The 23,081-nt window shown below is 42.0% G+C and overlaps 1 protein-coding gene across 1 annotated transcript in view; it reads left to right on the top strand.

Moving 5' to 3' along the window:
- Nucleotides 1–23,081, top strand: part of LOC146830573 (lymphocyte antigen 6E-like) — a 35,760-nt gene that overhangs the window by 7,227 nt on the left and 5,452 nt on the right. The gene's annotated exons all lie outside the window — the stretch shown is intronic.

The following is a 23,081-nucleotide window of genomic DNA, read 5'->3' as shown; positions in this document are numbered from 1 at the left end:
CCAGTTATATGTTTATGTGTATATTGCCAAGGTGCATATATGTGAAGTAAAAAAAGTGAATTTCTAATTAACCATTATACCATTATATGCCTACGTTCATGATAATGTGGCACTCCATATTCTGATTGCAGTATTTTAGAGGATGCTATGCTTAGCATCAAAGTATATATGAGCATAAAAGCGAAGTTAAGAATGTAAATCCATGATTCAATTATCACCTGTGTATACTTATTTTAGTGATATTGTGATAGCTGATATTCTGGTTACAATAGTGAGCTGGAAAATATATATATCTATATATATTTATCTATATATCTATATCTATATATATTACCTACTGGCGGTCGCCAGTAGGTAGTTATAGTTAGGACAACGTTTCCATAGGAAATCCGCAACATTCTATTTGGAATAACTTTGGCGCCGGTCATCGAATACTCGCGAAATTTTCAAAACTAATGGGGCGCTACGCTCCGCTCCTACCCTGAAAGTCTCGGGGGGATTCGTCAAGCGGGGGCTGAGAAAAAAGGGGGGTCCCAAAACGCGTTTTTCCCATGCATTTTTCCATAGGACCTTTAGACACAGCTACAGCCCGAACGGCTGAACAGAGTTACTTGAAATTTGGCAGAGAGGTAGTCCTCAGGTCAAGGAAGTGCCTTTTTTAGGTCTGGTGTAAATCTGTTCAGTAGTTCCTGAGAAAATAGCATTTAAATCAATATATATATCTGAGCCAGCTTACGGTGCGCTTACGGTAAGCTTACCGTACGCGTACGGTGACGTGCACGAGCGCAATTCTGATTGGCTGTTAGATCTTAGTAAACATTCGAATCGTTCGAAACCAGGAAGCGGCGGCCGCCATTTTCTCTCTCGCACTCTTAAGGGGTGAAGAAAAAAAAAGGCCAAAAACATGTAATGGGACTGTTTAGACAGCTCCTTACCACCTAGCCTTGGTTAATGGGTCCCCACACTTCCCCCATGGGCAAAAATCCATTTTTATTTTTTTACGAAAAATCGCCATTACGCTTACCGTATGCGTACGGTAAAAAACAAAAAAAAACAAAAAAAAAAAATTATCCCCACTCTCCCCACCCCGTGTGCAAATGGTGTCCGAAGTGCACCATTTGTGCATGGCATATAATTTAGTGTAGAAAATGTAAAAGCTTACCTTTCACAGCGAAGCGCATAATATGTCCTCCATGTGCGAACGGTGCGCGAAGCGCATTGTGCGTACATGGCCCATCCAGCGTAACGTGGGCACGCGGTGCGTGTAGCGCACCGCGTGCCCACCCTGCGTGCACGGCACTAACTGCGTAAAGAGGGCGCGTGGTGCGCGAAGCGCACCGCGTGCTCACTGTGCGCGCACGGTGTGCGAAGCGCACCGTGCACGCACGGAACAAACTGCGTTAAGTGGGCGCGCACGCCACGAATGGCGTAAAGTAACTTAGCATTTAAAAAAACGTACAAATTCACTGAAAAAACCATAGGTTTCACACACGTTATAGTTAGGAATTAGCATTTAAAAAACCTTGCAAATTCACTGAAAAAACCATAGGTTTCACACATGTTATAGTTAGCTGGACATTTTACTGATAAAAAACCAATGAAATTCCCCCGTTATAGTTAATGCAGGCAACTATAACTCACGCAACCGCAATCCTCTGCTGATGACATATGTGTCTTTATGAAAAAAAAATATTTGCAATATATGTATAGCTAAAATTTAATGGAAGAAGACATGGGCAAATAAGTGTCTAAATACAGTATTAGCATCAGCAGAGGATTGCGGTTGCGTGAGTTATAGTTGCCTGCATTAACTATAACGGGGGAATTTCATTGGTTTTTTATCAGTAAAATGTCCAGCTAACTATAACATGTGTGAAACCTATGGTTTTTTCAGTGAATATATATATATATATATACACAAATACATATATATAATATTCCAAAACCACATTCCCTTCACATAGAAAATACCAGGACTCACTGGGATGCCTTTCGACTTGATTACGGTATGGTTTGAGTGACAATGCATCCGGTTAGCCAAACATGCAGCAGTCAATAGTGAGAAAGGACCAACACGGCATAAAAGGTCAAGGCAAACAGCTTCAATTTGCGCCATTTTGAAATGTCTTACACGTATGATATCGATCTTGTGCCTACTGAACATACAATATATGTTCTTGCTTGTTGTCAATTAAGTTAAGATGAATCTTCATTTCAGTTTTTTGGCTACAAAGCGGGAATGGCAAACAGTTATCAGCAATAAATTCTATATTTAATTTAGCCAATATTAGCCCATATTTCTCGCTCAACTCATAAATCAATGTCTTGACCTATTTGACAAAACAATCCAGCCCCAGTGGACATTATGGTCTAAAAACCAACATCATTTGTGGAAAATGCATTTATACATATATCTCCTAATTCATTGACAGTCAACATCCTGTACATGATGTTCATAGAGAGACCTAGCCACCATGCTTGCGTACTTAGTTCGCCTACTAATTCAATTACTTTCAGCCAATGTTAGCCCATATTTTTCACCTACCACATAAATCAACATATTGACATATTGACAAAACAATCCAGCCCCAGTGGGCATTGTGTTCTAACAACAACATCATTTATGAAAAATGTATATATATATATATATATTCAGTGAAAAAACCATAGGTTTCACACATGTTATAGTTAGCTGGACATTTTACTCGTAAAAAACCAATGAAATTGCCCCGTTATAGTTAGTTCAGCTAACTATAACTCGCGCGCCCGCAATGCACTGCTGATGACGTCACATATTACATCACTCATGACATGGTCAGTGACATCACTCATGACATCACTGATGACATCTCAAATGACATCACTGATGACATCACTGATGACATCATCCAGTGAATGTGGGTTTTTCTGAAAATTAAATATGTTTTATATATGTATATCTCAAGGTCAATGGAAGAATAAATGGGTATATAAGTGTCTAAATGGATGATTTGTTTTTGAAAAATTGATTGTTTAACTGACTGATTAAGTGTATCATAGTGAATACATGTTTTAGTGAGTAATGTTTAAATATGTATATATCTGTATCAGTCTCTCACTTTGTGTATAAGTGGCTGCATGGGTTGGTGAGTAGATACATGGGTGTCTATATAGGTTATTAGTTGGTTTTTTGAGTATCAGTCTGAGTGTCTGCATGGTTCGGTGGGGGGTATTATGTAGTGCATAGGTGTATGAATGAGTGACTCACTGTTTGTATGTGTTGAACACAGCATGTGTGCAGGACTGTATGGGTGGATGAGTGTGTGCATGGATGTGTTATTGAGTGAATGACTGTCTCAATAGTGTCTTTATGAGTAACTACATATGTTTTAAACTAGTATATGTGACTATTGGTGTATATATGTGAGTATATGTGAGAGTGAGAGATTGAAAGAGTTCTTGTATGAATAAGTATGTGTTTCTATAAGTGATTGATTAAAAGACTAAGTATGTGTAAGTTTCCGTAGAAGTAAGTGTGGTGGTGTGTGTATAACTGTATATGCAAGTAAATGTATGTTTGATTCTTTGTTAGCATGAGTGACTATGTGTGTGAGTAACTCTATGGATGAGTGGCATTGTGTAACAGGATGTATAGGTGTATGAGTACATATGATGAGTGAGTACATGTATGAGTGACTGAATTGGACTGTTGGTGAATGAGTGGATGTGTATGTGGATTTTAGAATTACTGAAAAGGTTGTTTTAACTGGTATTGGTATGTCCATTTTTTTGAATATTGTAGTTTCTATTTTTGAATGTGTGTGTCAAAGGTTATATTAGGGGAAGAGGAGGTCTGCCACTCTATCACAAGGATGATGTCATCAGTGATGTCATCAGTGATGTCATTTGAGATGTCATCAGTGATGTCATGAGTGATGTCACTGACCATGTCATGAGTGATGTAATATGTGACGTCATCAGCAGTGCATTGCGGGCGCGCGAGTTATAGTTAGCTGAACTAACTATAACGGGGCAATTTCATTGGTTTTTTACGAGTAAAATGTCCAGCTAACTATAACATGTGTGAAACCTATGGTTTTTTCACTGAATTTCTAAGGTTTTTTAAATGCTAATTCCTAACTATAACGTGTGTGAAACCTATGGTTTTTTCACTGAATTTCAAAGGTTTTTTAAATGCTAATTCCTAACTATAACGTGTGTGAAACCCATGGTTTTTTCAGTGAATTTGCAAGGTTTTTTAAATGCTAATTTTTTTTTTATTCTTCAATTTTTTCAAACATATTTTTAATTTAATTTACTTACCTTTTATAAAGACTATGCTTTAATTTTTAAAATCCTTAAATATTTTTTTTAAAATAAACATGTAAAATTTATTTCCAGTTCTTTTTTTTTTTTTTAATTTTTTTTTGGTACGCGTACCGTAAGCTCACGGTAAGCGTACGGTTTACGCAACGTCCGTAATCTATCTACGCTGCTTGCGTATAGTTACGCACTTTGCGTAGCCGCGCGTACTGCGCGTGGGACGCGTGCGCGCTTACGCCACACGCGTACGTTACGCGGAAGTGCCGGGGAGTGACTGTTATGCGCATGCGCGCAAGCGTGTGTCTTTTTTACGCGCACGCGGACTTTTTGCCGTAAGCGTACCGTAAGCGTACCGTAAGCGTACGGTAGGTCATGTGATCTTGAAACACAACTTTTGATTGGTTGAAACTACTTTCAGTTCTAGAACTCTCCTACACCACACCCATTCCCCTCATTTCTGCTTGTGATCCCTTGGGAGAAGGAGCTGGTTTGTCTTTGGGATACGATGGCAGAACAGCAAAGCTCTTCTGAGAGTGAGGCTAGCACTAGCAGCACTGTCTTGAGGCAGAGATCGAGGAAACAAAAGCCTTCTTATGTTTGGGATTATTTTACTTTTCCAGAAGGCCAGCAAAAGGTGAATGCACCCTTAGTTACTTGTAAGCTGTGTAAGCGTGTACTTTCTAGAGGTAATCCTAACAGGAAGTATTCCTTTGGGAATCACACCATGAAGAGACACCTCCAGGATGTACACAGAAGGACACATGGTCATCTTTTTGGAGGTAACTCTTCAGAAAGACGAGCAAGTACATCCACAGCAGCTCAGCCTGGACCATCACCTGCAGGGCTTACTCCTTCTTCTGCAGGTCAGGTGAGCCCTTCATCTGTGGGGGGAGAATCTCCTTTTGCTGGCCCTCTGGAAATGAACCCTCGATTTCGGAAGGTTGATATTCATTGCACATTTTGTAAAGATCTAATTTGCCATAGGGAGACCAGTGTTTCCCTAGTGAACAACAAAATAGATCAGCACATTTGTCGCTTTGAATAATTTTCCCATGCTTCCTTTCCTCTGTCCCTGCATGAACACAACGGTTCTTTTAAGAGCCAACCTTATCTTTCATCTTTTTTTTACATATGTTTTTAAAAACTTTTTTTTATTTTTTTTTACCGTACGCGTACGGTGCGCGTACTTTTTTTTTATTTTTTAAAAAAAACACTAAAAATCATTTATCACATTACATTGTCCTTGAGAGACTACAATTATTATTATTGACTTACCATACTCACTGAAAAAATATTTATTCATTTCTTTTTTAAAAAAATAGTTTTAAAAATGTTTGTAGTTTTCGAAAATTTACTATATCTATCTGGAAAAAAAGAAAAAAGTATTAATATTTTTTAAACATTTTATAATACAGTACACATATTTTCATTTTTTACCCAAAAATCTTTTTGCCTTATTTTTGCTGTTTTCAGAATATATTACATTTCACTATAAATTGTGAAAGCAATTGCATTCATCATTTTACAGCGGGCAAAAAAAAATACCAATCACAAAGATTGTATTAAAAAAGCCCTGATTCTTGCCAAATGTAGACATTAAATGGATTGGTCAGAGAGGGTTAAAGTGGCACCAATTGATGCCATTGGTGAAATCCTTCATTCAAATCCAACACCCTGACCTCATAATAGTGCACTGTGGTGGCAATGACCTAGGCACTTTGACTGGGGTAGGTCTGGAAATGCTTATGAAGGACACCTTTGCACAACTGTTTACACTTTTCCCTAAAACTGCCTTTGTGTTTTCCAACATATGCCAAAGGCAAAAATGGAACTGGTCCTATCATTTCTGTCCGCAGATTGACAAAGCAAGAAAGCACGTCAACAAATCTGTTTCTGCTTTCCTCCGTGACTATGGTATGGGTGCCATTTACCACAACAACTTGCGTTATGACATGCAAGACATTTATAGAGGAGATGGTGTGCACTTCAATGATGAAGGGAACAGAGTCTTCCTCTTGAACCTTAGACTCTGCATCGGTACTTACTTGTAGGTACCACTTAAAAAATGACTTCATAAACACAACAGCTCTTTTTAGAGCTCCCTAATTTCTAAACTCTTAAATCTGCTTTTCATTTATTTATTTTTATTTTTTTTACCGTACGCTTACCGTAAGCTTACGGTACGCGTACCCCGTGATTTTTTTTTAAATCAATAAATGTTTTTTTTGTACTTTTCTGTCCTTCTTTGACCCCCTTACAAATGTTAGGGGGTCTGTAACTCTCCTCATTGCCCCCTTTCCTTGTTTTCTCTGTTTTTTTTCTGAGTGAAACACACAAAATGGCGGCCGCCGCTTCCTGGTTTCGGCCGATTCGAATGTTTACTAAGATCTATGGGCCAATCAGAATCTCCTTCGCGCACGCCATGTTTCTTCCGTACGCTTACCGTAAGCTTACCGTACGCGTACCCCGTGATTTTTTTTAAAAATCAATAAATGTTTGTTTTGTACTTTACAGTCCTTCTTTGACCCCCTCACAAATGTAAGGGGGTCTGTAACTCTCCTCATTGCCCCCTTTTCTTGTTTTCACTCTTTTTTTTTCAGAGTGAAACACAGAAAATGGCGGCCGCCGCTTCCTGGTTTCGGCCGATTCGAATGTTTACTAAGATCTAAGAGCCAATCAGAATCGCGCTCGCGCACGCCACCGTACGCTTACCGTAAGCGTACGGTAAGCGTACCGTAAGCGGGCTCAGATATATATATTGATTTAAAGGCTATTTTCTCAGAATCTACTGAACAGATTTACACCAAACCTACAAAAGGCACTTCCTTGACCTAGGGACTACCTCTCTGCCAAATTTTGAGTAATTCTGTTCAGCCGTTCGGGCTGTAGCTCGTTCTAAAGGTCCTATGGAAAAATGCATGGGAAAAACGCGTTTTGGGACCCCCCTTTTATCTCAGCCCCCGCTTGACGGATCCCCCCGAGACTTTCAGGGTAGGAGCGGAGCGTAGCGCCCCACCTATTTTGAGAAATTCGCGAGGATTCGTCGACCGGCGCCAAAGTTATTCAAAATAGAATGTTGAGGTTTTCCTATGGAAACGTGGTCCTAACTATAACTACCTACTGGCGACCGCCAGTAGGTAATATATATATATATATATATATATATATATATATATATATATATATATATATATATATGTATATATATATATATATTTCTCCAAGCGTTTCTTTGTCAAAGACATAAAACGTGGCGCACACACTTCGATGATTTTTTCAATTTTCTTTATTCCGCTCCAAGGGCAGACAAACGCGTTTCGGCCATGCTGGCCTTCGTCAATGTCAATGCATACAAAGTTTGCATCGGATAAATAGTCATTGTTTAACCCACGTCAACTTAGACTGCAATAGAAAGAGGACTATACCATTTAGAAAGACTTTTTCACAGCCGATCTAAGAGGTTGCCATTTTGAGCTAGTCAGGAAGTGCTATGTAATCCTATAGCTGAATTCCCCCAAGTGCACATACATAAATAACACACATATTGCTTTCAATTTTTTGGCACGATTATTCATGAATTCATTGGAATAACCTCTCATCCCAATTTACGCCCCGAATAGGCTTTTAAACATATATGCGTGATTATAATTGCAATAAATAATTCATTAATGTTTTTTATGACTGTTCTTTAGGCAACTCTATTGGCCCTCCTTCATGATGTTACACCTAAATGGTTTAAAACATGTTGCAATTAATCTATGCAATTTAGCCCTGAATGGGCATACATTATTACCGTCTCATTATTTCTTTCAGTCATTCTATGGGTTAAATCTGATAGCAATTAAAAACAATCAATTCTTTACAAAATATAAACTTTCTAGGAGGGAAAAGCCTTCATCAAAATATGTTTAACTGTGTTTAAATAAATGATCTTTTTCAAAGCAGTATTGACCTTAATTCATTTGAGAAACTCCGTTTTTTCCCCCCCATAGCACATGCAATTCTGATCCTTTTCTTCTAGTGATTTCATTATTTCTCTCTCATCTTTTACCATAGATTTTTTCAGTTTCATACTCTTATACCTTCCGTATCCTCATTTTTCCTTTTCTGAGATGTTATTCTATTTACATATGTTTACAGTTATTTCTAACAATTTTTCATTTACTGATTTATTCATGTTTTAGCCAACATGTATCCACAATTCTTCCTCACAGTTTAAACCATTCGGTGCCAGGGTACGCAGCTCTATGATGTACTTTGATTCTAACTGTCTAAGAGTTCTTATCCTGTCACCACCTCTTCTAAGAGGTGGGACTCGATCTAGGCAGAAGAATTTTAAAAGATTGCTGTTGCTTTTATGTTTTTCGGCAAAGTGCCTGGCCACAGGGTAGTTATTGTCAATTTTAGTTATCGCGCGCATGTGCTCCAATATTCTCTTCTTCGTTTGGTGTATTGTGCTCCCCACATATCGTAGGTTGCACGGACACACTAAACAATAGACTGTGAAGTCTGAGTTGCAGTTCAATAGTTTATTAATGTTTCTTGGCCGCTCATTACCGGGAGTCAAGTAGTTTTTTGTGACCACGCTGTTCTTACATGCCTTACATTTTAGGCAGGGATAGTAGCCTTTGATGTTGTGATGGCATGTATCTTTTTTAGAAAAATAACTGTGTACTAACATATCCTTTAACGAAACATTCTTCCTATATGTTATGCTAGGTTGTTTTGGAACTTTTTTACCAATGGTTATATCTGCCTGAAGCATTCCCCAATGTTTCTTGAGGATCTTACGGATTTCACCAGAGTCTGAGGAAAAGGTTAGAATAAGTCTAATGGTGCCATCATCTTTTACTTTTGAGGGCTTACTTAGTAAATCTTCTCTCTTTCGTGTTTCTGCCCTATCTGTTGCTGCCTTTAGAATGTTATTCGGGTACCCTCTCTGCTTGAACCGGTCCACCGCTTCTCCAGTGGCTTTTTTGTAATTTTCTTTTGTAGTATTGTTCCTTTTCAGACGAAGACATTCCCCATACGGTATGCTGTTCACCAGACAGCGTGGATGCTGGCTGGTGAAATGCAGAGTTGCATTTCCTGCAGTCGGCTTGCGGAATAGTCTCGTCTTCAGGGTGTCATTCTCTGCATATACTAAAAGGTCTAGGTATGGTACTTCCCTTTCACTAATGGTTCCTGTGAAGTGGAGGTTAATGTCATTACTGTTCAAGCTTTCAAGGTATTCCTCTAATTCCTGTCTATTACCTGACCATGTGAAAAATATGTCGTCGATGAAGCGGGTCCAGACTCCTATCTTCTGTGCCCACGCCTCATTGATCCCTGCCCAGGCCACGTGCTTCTCCCACCAGCCCACGAAGAGATTCGCGTAGCTGGGGGCGAAGCACGTGCCCATCGCAGTACCTTGTTATCACAATTCATTAATAGCCGATGTCCTATACATGATGTTCATACAGAAAGCCTTGCCTCGATGCATGCATACTTTACTCGCCTAATAATATCCTGATGAAACTTTTCTTAGCTTGGCTGAGCTCCTGATCTCACTTCTATAATTGTGATATTCAGCTCACTATTCCTTATATCTCAATTGTGCTTTCTACCTATGTACACACACAGAACAAACAAAGGAAAAAAAGAAAGAAAAATATACATGAAACTGTATATATGAATTTTCTAAAAAAGCAACATTGCAAATTGCATACGAAAAATGGGATTTATACAAAAAGGTAACAATTATTTGACAGATTCCATTCAATTTAAAAACTGGAGAAAACATATGCAGAATTCCCCTATCATTCCACAGATGGTAGTAACTATTGACTTAACTGTAATTGTTCACCTTATGTGTACAATTTACATATGTTACCACTATTTAAGATAAGTTCTTTTTACCCTAAATGTAAAGCCAATTCTTCACTGGAATTCAGACCTATGGGCGTCAGAGTTTCAAAATCAATTACATATTAAGACTCAAGGATTTTCAATGGTGTTTGTCTATCACCTCCCCTTTCCTGCGGTTTGACTGCATCTAGAACCACAAAGGTCAGTAGTTTCTCTTTCTGTCCATGTAATTCCTTGAAGTGACGTGCCACAGGGTAGTGTTAGTCATCGTTGATGCTCCACCACCCACTTTTTTGCTCTGTTTATGGTGCTCCCTATATAGTATTGTCCTGGTATTTTCTGTGAAAAGGAAATTTGGTTTTGGAATATTGTGGAGTACCGGGGACCATCCAGGACCGCCGTGAGCATGAGTACAAGCCCCAAACCTCCGGACTGTGTGTGGTTAATATATATATAGAGGTCATGTGATCAAGACCGGTAACGGTCGAAACGGGTAATGGCAGATGGAGTTCACTAATTGAATAAAACAATTATTGCACAGAACTATGATCTGCACACGCTTTTCCTTGGAGGATTGAAGGACTGTTTTGGGGCGAGAAGTTTGGATGGATATATATATATATATATATATATATATATATATATATATAATATATATATATATATATATATATATATATATATTCAATGAAAAAACCATAGGTTTCAGGGGTGTTATAGTTAGCTGGACTTTTCACTTGTACAAAACCATTGAAATTCCCCCGTTATAGTTAGTTCAGCTAACTATAACTCGCGCGCCCGCAATGCACTGCTGATGACGTCACATATTACATTACTCATGACATGGTCAGTGACATCACTCATGACATCACTGATGACATCTCAAATGACATCACTGATGACATCACTGATGACATCATCCAGTGAATGTGTGTTTTTCTGAAAATTAAATATGTTTTATATATGTATATCTCAAGGTCGATGGAAGAATAAATGGGTATATAAGTGTCTAAATGGATGATTTGTTTTTGAAAAATTGATTGTGTAACTGACTGATTAAGTGTATCATAGTGAATACATGGCATAGTGAGTAATGTTTAAATATGTAAATATCTGTATCAGTCTCTCACTTTGTGTATAAGTGGCTGCATGGGTTGGTGAGTAGCTACATGGGTGTCTATATAGGTTATTAGTTGGTTTTTTGAGTATCAGTCTGAGTGTCTGCATGGTTCGGTGGGGGGTATTACGTACTGCATAGGTGCATGAATGAGTGACTCACTGTTTGTATGTGTTGAAGACAGCATGTGTGCAGGACTGTATGGGTGTATGAGTGTGTGTATGGGTGTGTTAGTGAGTGAATGACTGTCTCAATAGTGTCTTTATGAGTAACTACCTATGTTTTAAACTAGTTTATGTGACTATTGGTGTATATAAGTGAGTATATGTGAGAGTGAGAGATTGAAAGAGTTCCTGTATGAATAAGTATGTGTTTCTATAAGTGATTGTTTAAAAGACTAAGTATGTGTAAGTTTCCGTAGAAGTAAGTGTGGTGGTGTGTGTATAACTGTATATGCGAGTAAATGTATGTTTGATTCTTTATTAGCATGAGTGACTATGTGTGTGAGTAACTCTATGGATGAGTGGCATTGTGTAACAGGATGTATAGGTGTATGAGTACATATGATGAGTGAGTACATGTATGAGTGACTGTATAGGACTGTTGGTGAATGAGTGGATGTGTATGTGGATCTTAGAATTACTGAAGAGGTTGTAACTGGTATTGGTATGTCCATTGTTTTGAACATTTTAGTCTCTATTTTTGAATGTGTGTATCAAAGGTTATATTAGGGTGAGAGGAGGTCTGCCACTCTATCACAAGGATGATGTCATGAGTGATGTCATGAGTGATGTCATTTGAGATGTCATGAGTGATGTCATGAGTGATGTCACTGACCATGTCATGAGTGATGTAATATGTGACGTCATCAGCAGTGCATTGCGGGCGCGCGAGTTATAGTTAGCTGAACTAACTATAACGGGGGAATTTCAATGATTTTGTACAAGTGAAAAGTCCAGCTAACTATAACACCCCTGAAACCTATGGTTTTTTCAGTGAATTTCTGAGGTTTTTTAAATGCTAATTCCTAACTATAACGTGCCTGAAACCTATGGTTTTTTCTGTGAATTTCAAAGGTTTTTTAAATGCTAATTTCTAACTATGCCTACAGAGATAGGACATGTGACGAAAGAAGAAAAAATGCACAGAAAGAAAAAAAAGAAGCGCAGAAAGAAGCAACAGAAGTCCTCAAAGACGAAGAGAAGTGCAGGAAGAAGGATAACGTGCAGAAAGAACAAAAAGAAGAGCAGAAAGAAGCCTTGTTGCAAAATCATCCTGTACCCTCAACTTTTTCAGACGGATACTGGTGGTAACTGAGTCTGACTAACCAGTGCTAGAGCCAGTGCTATGTTAAAAGACACTTAGAATACAGTGAAAACACCTACATACACTAGGGAACATTATGCGTTGGGGTCCCCCTGTGATTAGCATGACCTCCTCTGTAAGCCACTAGTATATAATAGGGCAGGGGGATTAAAACTACCTCGTAAAACAGGCCTCAGGGCGTTTTTGCACACATTAACTCAGGACCCGTCCCCTCCCTTCACCACTGTGTAAACACGCCCTGTGTCTGTTTTTAGTTGGGAGATTAAGTTCATTTGAATCCTGAGGGTCCCTAGGGTCCAACTAGCCCACTAGGTACCTCCAGTAAGTGCCACAGAGCTGCGTTGCAGAGAGGTGTAAAAAGTGACACGGCCTGGACCACCTCTCTGCAATGCAGCTCAGTGGCGCTTACTGGAAGCACTTGGTGGGCTAGTTAGCCCCCAGGGGCCCTCAGTATTGAAGGGAAATTATATCGCCGATTTAAAACGTGCCATAGTGCGTGTTTGCACACGTCACCTCAGGCCCCGTCCCCTCCCTTCACCACTGTGTAAACGCGCCCTGTAAATGTTCTAAGTTGAGAGATTAAGTCCCCTTGAATCCTAAGGGTCCCTAGGGTCAAACTAGACCACTAGGTACCTCCAGTAAGCGCCACAGAGCTGCGTTGCAGAGAGGTGTAAAAAGGGGCTTGGCCTCAGAACACCTGTCTGCAGCGCAGCTCCCTGGCGCATACTGGAGATGCCTGTGGGGCTAGTTGGCCCTCAGGGACCCTCAGTATTGAAGAGGAATTAATTCCCCAATGTACAATTCGCCAGGGGGCGCGTTTGCAGAGTGCTGCAAGGAGGGGGCGTGGCCTCCGGCACGATGCCAGTCTTTTATTTATTTTAAGTTTTTCAAGAAGGGGGGGTGTGTGGTTCCCCTTCTTATTCTAATTTATTGGCCCTGATGACCCCAACCCCCAGGGCCTGTCTCCTAATTATATTTTTTTGACCCCAATCCCCAGGGCCGGCCACTGTTTTTTATTATTTTAAAAAAATATATATTTATAGACACACCTAGGACATGCTGGACAAACCGTACGTACCTATCACCATGACGATTTGCGTGAAATTCATTAAAAGGCGACTATGCATACAATGAATCCACGTGGAATGTATTTACACCACTAGTGAAGCTCTGACATGTCTGATGCCCTACCGTGCCTAATCCCGGGAGACACCCTTGTCGTTTATCTATACAAACTTGGATAGCTATTGACGGGCACATTTAATACACATGCACACCGAGCCATCCAAAAATTCGACCAAAACTATGCAAGAAACCCCCCTCACGGTTAATAAAACACACATCCACTGCCGGATGTGTAATACTTTTTATTTTACTCTCTGGAAAGGGGACGAAGAGCACTTGAGAGTCACAGCGCGCTCCTGGCAGAGCCCAATGCTGTGTTACACCCACCATTGCCTGCTGAGTGCCACACACCTCTGTGTTGTATTCCACTAGCTAGTGCGTATGCTATGACACTCTCTAGCCCATGTGCACTGTAACACCACCCCGTGAATATGTCATGCTACACTTGTCTTCGCACGGGTTATATTGCCCCATCTAACGTGCCTTCCTCGATGCCTATGTTATAACGCACAGTGCTATGCCATACATATTACAATCTGGGATCCATATCTTTGTCACAGTGCATATGCAACGTTACACTCCCCAGCACATATTTTATATTACAACTTTAGAGACTAGTTAGGTTACACAACACTGCCCTGTGCATATTACACTCCAAGGCGCATATCGCATAGCACGCGCTAGTGCCTGTGCTATCTCGCGCTCTCCAATGAATCTGTAAATGCGCACAATGTATTGCATATTATATTTCACGCCCGGTTCATCTTATATCACACTTTTTGGTGCATAGTTTATACCATACACTATATCAAGTTTTCATTTTCAATCGTGCTCTCATGACTATGTTCTATATAACACTGTGTTCACCTACCCTTTTCACGGGCATTACATTTTGCGATAGGGGGTGGAGGGTCAGGGGGTGTTTCTGCCAAGTGAACCCGGAGTCACAGTCACAAACGTCCTCTTCTTCCTGAATAAAAGTGAGATTATGCTGCATACTTGTTCATATTTTAAGTAGTTCGCACAGACACACGTTTTAAAAACAATAAAGTTCCTAATACCCGCCTTCTCTGAACAGTTAGCTTGCTGCCCCATCCCCCTCCTCCCTATCCTCTGTTGTGTGAATCCATGGACTAGCCTCCTCCCTCCTGCCATGCATGGTCTGATGTGCTGCCACAGCCCTCAATTTAGTATGATGTACCAGTCCACTCCTCCTGCCCTCCATTGCTCAATTCTATGCCCCATCATTGACCTCCTGCTTAAACTCTGTGCTTAGCATGCTGCCCCTATTCTCCTTCACCCTGCCCTCCGATGTCTTTGTGCATGCCCCTGCTCCATCCTTTTTGCCCACCATGTTCCATGGACCTGTCACTCCTATCTACTCTGAGTGTTCTGTTGAGCTGCCACTCCCCTCCCACCTGCCTAGCATTGTCAGATGACTGTAACCTGTCCCTGCCACCTCCACCCTGCCTGTCCACATGCAATGCCCCTATCCTCTTCCTCCTGTCCTACATGGTCCATTGTACTGCCACACCCTTCTGCCCTCCCTGGTCTGTTGTGCTGCAACTGCTCCTCCTGCCTGCCCCTTGCGGTCTGTTGTGAGGCCCCTTCCCCTGAACCTTCTTGTCTGTGCACAGGTCCTGACCCTCCCTTCTATCCTCCATCGTCCTTTGTGCATGCCCCTGCACCCTCCTTCTTGCCCATCATAGCCATTGTGCTGCCACTAACCCTCCCACTTGCCATGCATTGTCTTCTGTGCTGCCATGGCCCCTCCCACCTTCCCTGTGTGGTCAGTTAGCTGCCCCTGACCCCCTCCCACCTTCCCTCCATGGTCTGTGTGCATGCCATCACAGTCTCACTGTTGCTCTTCATGGTGTGTCTTGCTTCTAGTGTCCATCCTGCCTGACCTCCATGGCTATCTTGCTGCTCCTACCCTGCCCCCTTGACCCCAGCCCTCTGTTTACATGTGCAGACCCCTACTCCCTCCCTCCTGGCTTGTCTGTTCCATTGTAATGCCCCTGATCCGTCCCTCCTGCCCTTTATGGTCTGTTATGCTGCAGCTTTCTCTCCTGTCTGCCCATTATGGTCAGCTAGCTACCATTGCCTCTTGCCCCTCTGTTCTCTGTTGTCCATGTGCATGGTCCTGTCCCCTCCCTCTTGCTTTCTATGGATTGTTGTGCTGCACTCCCGTCCCGCATGCCCTGTGTGGTGTATTGTGCTGCTGCAAACCCTGATGCCTGCCCTGCAGGGTCAGTTTGGTGCACCTCTCCATGTCCCTCCTGCCCTCTGTTATCCATGTCCATGTCCCTACCCCATTTCCTTCCATGATCCAATGTACCATACTTGCGAACATTTTGAACTTGGTAAGAGGGAGATTTTGAAAAAACACTGGGGTATTGATTTTCCCCTTTGAGTTACATTGAAAAAGAGGAGATTGTAGACAGGAGACAGATCAAATAAAGCCCATTTGAGCTTAAAAACATTGGACGTTTCCTGGCTGAATCAGGTCTGTTAGCATGTATGGTTGTACTACCATTGCCTCTTCCTTCTGCCCACAATGGTCTATTACATTGTCACAGCCTCTCTTGCAAGTCCTGTATTGTTGGTTTGTTGCCCCTGCCCCCCTTTCCACTGCCCTCCATAGTCTGTTGTGCTGCCACAGCACTTCCTGCCTGCTCAGTGTGGTTAAATTGTTGCCTTTGCACCCTCCTACCTGCCTTCAATTTTCAGAGTCCGTGCCCCTGGCCTCTGCCTCTCAACAGTATCCTAATGAACAACTAGATTGCTAACATTCTATATTTATTACAAAAGTGTGGAACGCCTGACGTCATCTTGATGTAATCAAAACTGTAATACCTAGAGCATTTCCTTTAGAAATTACATATATGAGAGGGTCTTATTGGCATCAAAATTATGGTTAGTACTCTAAAAGACTAAAATAAGGACATATTTTCTGAGTTTTCAAATAGCGACAAAGCACTTTTAAATTATTTGTTATCTTTATGTTTTTTTATCCAGTTGACCACTTGATTAAATGTTGCACTTAGGGGAGAGGATGTGGTGTTACTTCCAGAACTGCAGACTTTGCAACTGGGGAACCAGGTTGGAGTTTCTGCTTCAGCTCGACATTCTGTGATTCTGGTCAAATCACTTAATCTCCCCATGTCTACAACCAAAATGAATTTGTTCTTGTGTGATGTAACCAATGCTCATGTAAAGCACTCCAATACCTGACAAGTCTGCACTATATAACACTGCAAAAACACAAAATAATAAGTGTTTTGCACACTTCTGTCATTGGGCTATATTTGGGCTACATCTGGGTGATTTTGGGCTACATTTGGGCTCTTTTGTCTCCGGTGGCCATCTTGGGAGATTTATTTGTTATGAAGTTTCCTAATTTCCTCATTTACTGCAGTCTCCTCAGTAGGAAATGCTTTCAGTTTTTTACTTTGATTCCATCATGAAGGTATTCAGATATGTCACACATTTGCCATAAATTCTGAATGTTAGCACTCTAGTTGCTCATTAAATCACTGTAGTAAAACTACTGTTCACCATGGAAGTCTGCTCCTGGTATTAAAAGTGCATGTTTCACTCTGCATGTCAGAATTTTTTAATGAAATAGAAGAGGATTTGAGAAGTCACTCAAAATGTGCCCTAATTTTTCTTTCTGCAGCACTAATCATACTTTTTATGGAAAAATGAACCCCCTCATTTTGTTCCTTTTTAAATTAAATGTTTTGAGAGTTACCACTTTAATCCAAGCAAGATGGCTTCAGGTGTGCCATATGTTTATCATAAGTAGGACTGTTAGCGCTCTAGTTGTTCTTTGGAACACTCTGGGAAGCTGCAGTAGAACACAAAGGAATCAACTGACAGTCTCTGCCCTTGTTGGATGTACATGTTTTACTGAGAATGTCAGACTTCATTCTCACATGACTGAGAAAGATAATGTGAATTTACAGAAAATAAGCTCTCAGTTTAGCTTATAGATCACCTTCCAAACCTCTGTGGGAAAAGCATGAGAAAATATTTTTCTCTCAATCATGATATCCCAGCAGAAGGCTTTTTCACATGGTGAAATCACCTTAGAACATACCACAATTCCTAAAATGAGTATGGTACCATCAACAAATGATTTATAATGTAACTAAAGTCTTAAAACCTTCTATTAACTGCAATGCTTTTTAATGAGGTGCTATCATGTATATTGGTCCCAAGATGGCTGCCAACACTTCTTGGATGAAGTGCTGACAGCCAATCAGATCTCAGGATGAGATGTGTGGTTAGGCTCCGCCCATATATGTATATGATTTTACTTTTGATTTTCTCAGGAACTACTGAACAGATTGACACCAGACCTGCAAAAGGCACTTCCCTGACCTTATGGCTACCTCTCTGCCAAATTTCACGTAATTCTGTTCAGCCGTTTGGGCTGTAGCTGCAACTAAAGGTCCTATGGAAAAATGCATGGGGAAAACGCGTTTAGGGACCCCCCCTTTTTCTCGGCCCCCGCTTGACGAATCACCCCGAGACTTTCAGGGTAGGAGCTGAACGGAGCGCCCCATTTGTTTTGAAAATTTCGCGAGGATTCGTCAACCGGCGCCAAAGTTATTCAAAATAGAATTTTGAGATTTCCTATGGAAACTAGGTTGTAACTATAACTATCTACTGGCGACCGCCAGTAGATAATATATATATATATATATATATATATATTACCTACTGGCGGTCGCCAGTAGGTAGTTATAGTTAGGACCACGTTTCCATAGGAAATCCGCAACATTCTATTTTGAATAACTTTGGCGCCGGTCGACGAACCCTCTCGAATTTTTCAAAATAGGTGGGGCGCTACGCTCCGCTCCTACCCTGAAAGTCTCGGGGGGATTCGTCAAGCGGGGGCTGAGATAAAAGGGGGGTCCCAAAACGCGTTTTTCCCATGCATTTTTCCATTGGACCTTTAGACACAGCTACAGCCCGAACGGCTGAACAGTATTACTAGAAATTTGGCAGATAGGTAGTCCTCAGGTCAAGGAAGTGCCTTTTGTAGGTTTGGTGTAAATCTGTTCAGTAGATTCTGAGAAAATAGCCTTTAAATCAATATATATATCTGAGCCAGCTTACGGTGCGCTTACGGTACGCTTACCGTACGCGTACGGTGGCGTGCGCGAGCGCGATTCTGATTGGCTCTTAGATCTTAGTAAACATTCGAATCGGCCGAAACCAGGAAGCGGTGGCCGCCATTTTCTCTCTCGCACTGAGAGTGTGGATTAAAATACAAAGCACAAAAACATGTAAAGGGGCTGTTTGGACAGCTCCAAAACACCTAGCCATGTTGAGGGAGTCCCCAAAGATCCCCCAAGGCCAAAAACGGAATTTTTATTTTTTCGCTTATTTCGCCGATTACGCTTACCGTACGCGTACGGTAAAAAAATATTAAAAAAAGAAAATTATCCACACTCTCCCCACCCCGTGTCTAAATGGTGCCCGACGGGCACCATTTGTGCATGGCTTATTAGAGGTGTGAAAAATTTAAATATTACCTTTCAAAACGAAGTGCATCATATGTCCTCCATGTGCGCACGGTGCGCGAAGCGCATCGTGCGTACATGGCCCATCTAGCGTAACGTGCCCACCGTGCGTGCACGGCACTAACTGCGTAAAGTGGGCGCGCGGTGCGCGAAGCGCACCGCATGCTCACTGTGCGCGCACCGTGCGCGCACGGAACGAACTGCGTTAAGTGGGCGCGCACGCCACGAATGGCGTAAAGTAACTTAGAATTTAAAAAAACGTACAAATTCACTGAAAAAACCATAGGTTTCACACACGTTATAGTTAGGAATTAGCATTTAAAAAACCTTGCAAATTCACTGAAAAAACCATAGGTTTCACACATGTTATAGTTAGCGGAAATTTTACTGATAAAAAACCAATGAAATTCCCCCGTTATAGTTAGTGCAGGCAACCATAACTCACGCGACCGCAATCTTCTGCTGATGACATATGTGTCTTTATGAAAAAAAAATATTTGTAATATATGTATAGCTAAAAATTTATGGACGAAGACATGGGCAAATAAGTGTCTAAATGCAGTATTAGCATCAGCAGAGGATTGCGGTCGCGTGAGTTATAGTTGCCTGCACTAACTATAACGGGGGAATTTCATTGGTTTTTTATCAGTAAAATTTCCGCTAACTATAACATGTGTGAAACCTATGTTTTTTTCAGTGAATATATATATATTCACGTACTGGCGTTGCCCCAGTGGATCTTGGTGTGCATGGAAAGTTTCGGAGCGGTCCGTCAAGCGTGGGGTGAGGAAAATTGGGGCAGCTCAAACCGCTGGTTGGAATTACACTGAATTTGGCAGAAACAGAAAGGTAGCTTTTGGTTTGCAGATTACGCTTTCAGTTATTTGGTGTAAATCCATTCTGTAGGTTGCGATGAATTAAAGGAAATCCAAATTTGTATATCTACTGTCGCGAAATCTTTGCGAATACTGACAAGATTGTGCAGAGATCTGCAGAACCTTGATTGGCTGCCAACACTTCACAGAGGAAGTGCTGGCAGCCATATTTTGACTGCTTCATCTGAGTCCCACAAAAATGCAAAAAAAAGAAAATGGGGCAGAGTAGGAATACTCTGACCACCAAGCCTTGGTTTTGGGGTGCCAGAGGGACCTCGCCATGGCAAAAAAACATAAAATAATATTTGCTGTGAAATAGCAACTAATTTGCACCACAAATGGAGAAAAAACAACAATCGCTATCTCCCATGCTTGTTTATACTAAAGCCCAGGTGGGCCAGGTCCCGGGGGCATGTACAAAAATGTAAAAAATAAAGGAGGGTGTGCACCCTCCTAGGGAATTTGTATGCCCTGGGGACCACCTCATCCCCGGGGCTTATGTTATTATTATGGGGGGAGGGTGCAGAAGCCCACGGGGCCCAGGCACCAACACATCCCCATGGCTATAGTACATAAAAATAGACAGTGGGCCACGGGAACCCCCCCCCTTCGAGGCCCTCGAGACCACCCCCCAGGGCTAAATAGAAAGAAATGGGGGCCCAGGACCAGGGACCACGATTTTCCCGGGGCTAAATTCAAAGTAATAGGGGGTCCCGTGAACCCCACAGGCCCTGGGAACCACCACCTCCCTGGGGCAAAAATCTTTAAAAAGTGGGAGGATCCACGCGGCCGCCACTGGGCCCTTATACGGCCCCAGGGACTACCACCTCCACGGGGCCAACCCATGAAAAGTAAAGGAGAGGCAGAGTGCGGCCTCCTCCTGGAACCATTAATGGCGCTGGGAAACGCCAGCCCCCAGGGCCGGCTCCTGTTATGTCCGGGGTCCCCATCCTGTGACATAGCTGTTTGCTTTTGCTTGGCGAGAGCTGAGAGCTCCCACTAAGCAAAAGAAAACATTCCGGGTTCAGAGGAAAGGAGTTGTTAAAGCAACTCCCTGTGTGCAATAGCAATGCTGGCTACTGCAGGAGGTGGGGAGCCAGCTGAGAATGTGGGTACCTTCAGGTTCCCCCCGTGGTCCCATAGCTCACTGCGTGCCCTGGTTAGGCTCCAGGCCATCCAGGGAAAGATGGTCAGGCCCTGGGGGATGGGGTCCTCTGGTCTGAAATCAGTCTGGAGAGGGGTCTGCACACTGCCTCCCCCATTCAAATGTGGCTGGACCCCTGAGAGGTGGTGTTCCCGGGGCCGGAATCGGGCCAGAGAGAGGGGCGCTTGGCCCCCTTCCCACCCTTCCCCCATTGAATTATGGTGGGCCTTGGGGGATGAGGTCCTCGGTCCAAAGTCAGCCCAGGGAGGGGGGCCACGCTGCCCCCTCCCCCATTGAAATTACAGTGGCCCGCTCTCATTTTAGAGGGAGAAAAAAAAGGAAAAACAATGAGCTGAAAGATGAGCAGAATAGGCAAAACAGGGGGCAGAAAAACAAGCAGAAAAGGCAAAACAAAGGGCAGAAAAGCAACCAGGAAAGGCAAAACAGAGGGCAGATAAATGAGCAGGAAAGGGAAAACAGAGCAGAAGAGGGCAGAACAGAGGGCAGACGAACTAGTAGGAAAGGCAGAACAGAGAACAGAAAATCAAGCAGAAAAGGCATAACAGAGCCGAAGAGGACAAAACAGAAAGCACTCAGACACTTATATACCCACTCACAGACCCACTCAGAGACTCACACACCCACTCACAGACCCAATATGACACTCGTATACCCACTCATAAACGCACAGACTTACGCATCAACTCACAGACCCATTTAGACACTCACAAACCCACTCACAGACCCACGCACCCACTCACAGACCTACTCAGGCTCATGCACCCACTCACAGACCCACTGAGACTCATGCACCCACTCACAGACCCGATCAAAAATGTGTGCTCTCACTCACAGACCCACTCAGACTCATGCACCCACTCACAGACTCAACCAGACACTCACAGACCCACTCACAGACCCAATTAGACACTCATTCACAGACCTTCTAAGAGAGACTCACACACCCACTCACAAACCCACACAGAGACTCATGCGCTCACTTACAGACCCACTCAAACACTCATGCACTCACTCACAGACCCACTCAGAGACTTATGTACTTACACACAGACCCACTCAGACATGCATGTACCCTTTTACACACCCACTCAGAGACTCACACACCCACTGACAGACCCACTCTGACACTCTTGCACCCACTCTGACCTGCTGAGACACTCATGCGCTCACTCACACTCACTGTCAAAGGTTAGTGGTTACAGTTAGGAAATAACATTAAAAACCTGTGAAATTCACTTAAATAATTAAGATTAAAGGAACATTATAATTAGGAAAGAACATTAAAAAACTTAGAAATTCACTGAAAAAAACAAAAGTAACAGGAACGTTATAGATCAGAAATAGAATTTAAAAACCTTAGAAATTCACTGAAAAAATAAAGGTTACAGAGAAGTTATGGTTGGGCTCACATTTCACTCGTACAAAACCAGTGAAATTTAGCAGCTATAGTTAGCTGAGCTAACTTTAAGTTACGCCCCCATAATGCACTGCTTATGACCTCACATATTACATCACTAATGATATGGTTAGTGACATCACTGATGACATATTAAATTACATTACTGATGACATCATCCAGTGAGTGTGAATGTTTTCTAAAAGCTTATGAGTGAGTGCTAAAAATATATACCATTGTTCTACAAAAGCTAAAATAGTCTACTTTCTGTACTACTAATGAGTAATACTATTTCTGACATAAATTATGTGAGTGGCTGTATGACTGTGTGTATCTGTGTGAGAGTGGGTGTGTGAGTGGGTATGTGAGTGGTTGTATGGGTGTATAAGTAGGT

This window comes from Triturus cristatus, chromosome 5_1 (genome assembly GCF_964204655.1).
Source record: "Triturus cristatus chromosome 5_1, aTriCri1.1, whole genome shotgun sequence".
NCBI classification, from domain to species: Eukaryota; Metazoa; Chordata; class Amphibia; order Caudata; family Salamandridae; genus Triturus; species Triturus cristatus.
Note: the sequence above shows the minus strand (reverse complement) of the source record. Positions and strands in the feature narration are given on the sequence as shown.